Source organism: Lepidochelys kempii, chromosome 21 (genome assembly GCF_965140285.1).
Source record: "Lepidochelys kempii isolate rLepKem1 chromosome 21, rLepKem1.hap1, whole genome shotgun sequence".
Lineage (NCBI taxonomy): Eukaryota > Metazoa > Chordata > Testudines > Cheloniidae > Lepidochelys > Lepidochelys kempii.
Window position 1 is genome coordinate 13827152 of NC_136400.1, and position 5434 is coordinate 13832585.

Below are 5434 nucleotides of genomic sequence, written 5' to 3' on the forward strand. Positions count from 1 at the left end.
AACCTTCTCCGGTACATCTCGGGGGTCAGCCCAAACTCACGGAGCAGGGCCTGTTTGAACAATTCATAGTCCCCTGCCTCCAGCCCTGTCATCCGGCTGTACACCTCCACGGCTTTGGGGTCCAGTAAGGGGGTGAGAAACTGGAGCCTGTCTGCGGGGTCAACCCTGTGCAGCTCACAGGCATTCTCAAAGGCCGTCAGGAAGCTATCTATGTCCTCCCCCTCCTTCCGCTGGGCCAGGAAGCACTTATCAAAGTTCCTTGCAGTCTTGGGTCCCCCCGCACTCACCGCAGCTGGGGCCCCACTGCTCCTCAGCCTGGCCAGCTCCAGTTCATGCTGTCTTTGTTTCTCCTTCTCCTGACGCTCCCTCTCCTTCTCCTCCTGCTCATGTTGACGTTGTTTCTCCTTCTCCTCCTGCTCATGTTGACGTTGTTTCTCCTTCTCCTCCTGCTCATGTTGACGTTGTTTCTCCTCATGTTGACGTTGTTTTTCATGATCCTCCAGCTCCCTCATTTTCATCTCCCTCTCCCATTCCAGCCGCCTCCGCTCCAGGGATGGGGAGCTCCGCTGGGAGGATCCCCTGCTGGGTGCCGGGGTCAGGGTGCCCTCGGTATTCGCTGGGCTTCCCCCAACCCCTCCCCCGGACATAGGTAGGAAGGGTCTCGGGATGTCCTCAGCAGCAGTCTGACCCCTCCCAGCCCGGTCAGGCCCCAGGGCCCACGCTGCGTCCCCCGGGCAGCTTCCCTCAGGGACAGGGATCGGGTCATCCAAGCGATCCCTCTCCTCCAGCTGGGCAATCAGCTGTTCCTTGGTGGACCTCCCGATGCGCAGCCCCCTCTGCCTGCACAGCTCCACCAGGTCGCTCTTAAGGCGTTTAGCGTACATCGCCCTGCTGGCCACTCGCAGGCCGGGCAGCTTCCCACGGTTTCCAGGAAAAGCCCCTCGTGTGCCAGTCCTTCTTGAGGTCACCGACTCTTTGCCAGGGTCGAGCTGCAGACTCCTCCGCCCCTGGGACCGCTCGCTGCAATCCCCCCGGGGGACCCTGTTACTGCAAAAGTCTTTCTCTCTGGTCACACATTCCCAGGGGTTAACCGCCCCCCGAAACCGTCTCTCTCTGGATCTTCAGCACGCCTGGTCCCCGTCAATTCCCCTTCCTTTTACTGCTCCCCAGTCACTTACTGCAGGAAGCGCCGTTCACGGGGTGCAGTAGATCCCACCGCTGCCACCAGTTGTCACCGAGTGTGGGGGAGTCCAGGCCCTGCACCCCTCTTCCTGGGATCCACTGAGACTCTCAGCCAGCCAGTAAAACAGAAGGTTTATTGGACAACAGGAACACGGTCCAAAACAGAGCTTGTGGGTACAACCAGGACCACTCAGTCACGTCCTTCTGGGGGAGCAGGGAGCTTAGACCCCAGCCCTGGGGTTCCCTGTGTTCCTCCACCCAGCCCCAAACTGAAACTAAACCCACCCAGCAGGTTCCCTGCTGCAGCCTCTCTTCACATTCCTGGGCAGAGGTGTCACCTCCCCCTCCCCCTCCTGGCTCAGGTGACAGGTTCTCAGGTCTCCCATCCCCAGGGCACATTCCCAGGTCAACACTCCCCCCTCCCTGCTGAGTCACATCGTCACAGAAGGAGATTCCACCACCTCCCTAGGGAACCCATTCCAGTGTTTCACCACCCTCCTAGTGAAATAGTGTTTCCTAATATCCAACCTAAACCTCCCCCACTGCAACTTGAGACCATTGCTCCTTGTTCTGTCATCTGCCACCACTGAGACCAGCCGAGCTCCATCCTCTTTGGACCCCCCTTCAGGTAGATGAAGGCTGCTATCAAATCCCCCCTCATTCTTCTCTTCCGCAGACTAAATAACCCCAATTCCCTCAGCCTCTCCTCATCCCTCATGTGCCCCAGCCCCCTGATCATTTGCGTTGCCCTCCACTGGACTCTCTCCAATTTGTCCACATCCCTTCTGTAGTGGGTGGGCCCAAAACTGGATACAATACTCCAGGTGTGACCTCACCAGTGCCGAATAGAGGGGAATAATCACTTCCCTCAATCTGCTGGCAGTGCTCCTACTAATACATCCCAAAATGCCATTGGCCTTCTTGGCAACAAGGGCACACTGCTGACTCATATCCAGCTTCTCATCCATTGTAATCCCCAGGTCCTTTTCTGCAGAACTGCTGCTGTACCAGAATTGGTACACACACCTTGATTGATGGTTTTCCTCCACCCCAGTCACAGCTGTAAGTAATTGCACACACTGACTGATCACTAACTAGGTGTGTGCTTTTAAAGGCAGAGATCCAGCAGTGTGTGAATGGAAGGCCTAAGGAAGGTCTGCTCCCTGCTCCGTGCCATCCACTTGGCCAGGAAGGATTAACCACAGAGGACTGACATTGGTGGTGGCTCCTGGGGTTTTCTAAGGCTCTATGTGAAGAAATATCAGGCCTACATGACAAATTCAGAGGTGATGTTTTCATCCGGCCCTGGCTAGACAGACTCTGCCTCTGGCAGGGATACCGCCAGCCTTAGAAGACACAAGATCATCCTGAATGGTACCATGGGACCATCACGGAGCTGGATTTGCAGGTGCCTTTTTGTGGTTCAAGAGTTTGCAGGCTTTGACTCAGCCCCAAACTGCCAAGGGAGATTCCTCCCAAACTGCCCCGTGTTAGGAGGCAAACTCTGTGCCAGCCCCGAGTTGCACCTGGCTCCCAATCAAATCCACCAGTTGGCCAGCTCACTTTGGAGGCCTGAGAGTCCTCAGCAGAGCCCAGTGGGTACTGTGGCATTCAGAGATCACACCCAGACCACAAAGGTGATTCTATTGATTTCAATGGAATTTAGAAGTCTAAATACCCTTGAGGATCTGGGCCTCGGTGCTGAAGGTGGCCACAAGCACTTCTGTGCCTAGTTTCAGCTGGCTGTGCAAAACAACAAGAGCTTCACGGCACCCTGCCCAGACTCTCTGTCTGGGAAGCTCAGCCCTTGAAGGCACAGCTCCCAATACCACATCTTCCCTTCCAAGCCAAAACTTAATAACAATAATGCTTAAAACCCCAACATTAATACAATACACAATTACACATACTGATAACCAACGTAATAACTACACAACAAGGTTCAATTCGTCTGCGAGATGCCCTGCACTGTCGCTTAGACCTGGGAGGTGTAATGTCTTGGCCCACATACACAGAAGTTAGGGGGGAGAAATCCCATCAATGGCTCTTGCTGGATGATTGTTAACCACCAAACAAAACAGCCACATGCTGTTTACACACATTGGTATGCGCAGTGTCTACATTTAGTCATGGTTACTCCTTTGAGCTCTACTACTGTTTCCAAGAACGTTTTTGGACTCGTTCAGAACCTGTATACTTTGTATACTTTGTATACCTGTATACTTCATCCACCCCATAGTTACCACAGCTCCGTCTCTAAAAAACTACAGAAGGACACCATGACACAGACAGAAGGGACTTCAAGCATCAATGGCAACTAATACAGTGGTCAAGAGACACATCTTCCGGGTCCTCATGAAGTGCGCTGGTATTCACACTGCCGAGCTTTGCAGGTCCCAGATGAATAGTTTTCTGTTACTAGAGAAACTTTCATCAATACTCAGCAGAATGACAGCAAAGCAAGTGTGTCAGCAGAAGCAAAGGGGCTTGTGGTACAGATGGATTTCAAATTCACAACCTGCAGCTTGGTATTGTTGGCTGTGTGTATTATACTATCCTTTCTTGCAGGGGGAAAACACTGATTTTGCCTGTGCAATAAATGCAATAGAGAGTTGCTGAAAACTTTGCACAACCTGAGAATGGATGAGAAGTTGCACGGGTACTTCGTAAAAGTTGAACAGCAAGCTACTGAACTGAATCTGCAAATGCCAACTTACAGGAAAAGGCAACCAGCAAAAACTCTGGATTATTTTTACAGCAGTCACACCACATCCTGCCATTTGGAATCTTTAAAAGATAAAGTAGATTGCTTTTTCCCCTGCACTCAGGGCTGCAATAAGTGAAATCGCCGGACAATTTAATCCGCAAAGCTGTGGCCTATCTCACTGCAAAAAACCGGAAAACTGTTAATATATCGAAAGGGAAACTGAACGAAGAATTTCAGTGCAGAGTTCCTGAGATGCAGTATGATTCATTAGTACACCACACTGAACCTATTTGAAAGGCTCAGGAACCAGACAATGGAATATCTTTTCTGGAACTCATGAAGGTCTGTACAGAACATGACCTGGAACTTTTGTATCCTGACAGATTTGACCTATTGGTGCTTTTGGCACCGTTACCTGTTACAGTTGCAACTGCAGAAAATGGTTTTAGCGCTAAAAAGTGCAAATTTCATAGACTTTGCAGCAGCCTGACAGAAGTTGGTTTTCAGCAACTGTGAATTCTTGCAGTAAAGACTGACTTAACCAACAGTGTGAACACAGAAGAGGCTGTGGATACCTGTATTCAGATGGCTCCCCGGTGCATGGATTTTCGTTGCAATGGTGAATGTACCACTGTTTATTTCTATGCAGATGGTAGGTGCGTGTGTTGATATGGTTTAATGTGTATATGTATTCAACTTGCCCCTCCAAAAGCGGTCAAATTGAAATTCCCACACATGCCCCTGCCCACCAGTGTCTCAGAGATGCTCTGCCCGTTTGCTGAAACAGGAGTGAAAGCACAAGCAAGAGAAGCTCTTCAACCGGGGACTCCTCCCGGTTGCTGGCTCTGATTGCTGGGAACGTGCAGACCCAAAAGACGGCTTGGCAGGAGGTGTTGGGAACTCGATGGGCCATAACAGCTTCCTGCCGCGTGCAGGGCGGACAGTCACGTTTTCCCACACTGCACCAGGAGCTAAAGCGGCCACATTGGCGACAGCGCTAGGAAGCCTGAGATAGGGTGGTTTGACTCCGGTTTCAGTACTGCAGTGTGGACGCTGGGGCCTGTGTCCTGAAATTGTAAACCTAGGGTATGGACACTCCCAAACGCAAGGTCCATGGACTCAAGTCCCACTAACCCCGGCTTACACTGCAGTGTAGACATGCCTCTGAGAGCTGGCTGCGAGTTTGGGTTGCCAGGCTTCAGTTTAGCATATAGGCAAGGAGTGGAGGAGCAGGCCAGAAGTGCAGGCTGGCCTCTCGGTTGTCTATGGAGCAGCACAGAAGCCAAGGCCCAGGGAGCCAGCTGTGTGTGCTTGGGACTGGCAAAGAAGGGTGTGTCCTGGGAATACCCAGTGTTGCCAATTCCCACGATTCTATTGTGTCATGATGTCTGATACTCTTTATAAGGTCTAGCTCCTGAAGTCAAGTGAATATAAGAGAATCTCAGCTTGCACCTCAAACAAATATTAAGGGTTCTTTCCCCTACCCCGCCACCGGTGGTGGAGAAAAGTTTAAAAACGTGACCCTAAAAGCTCAGACACCAGAAG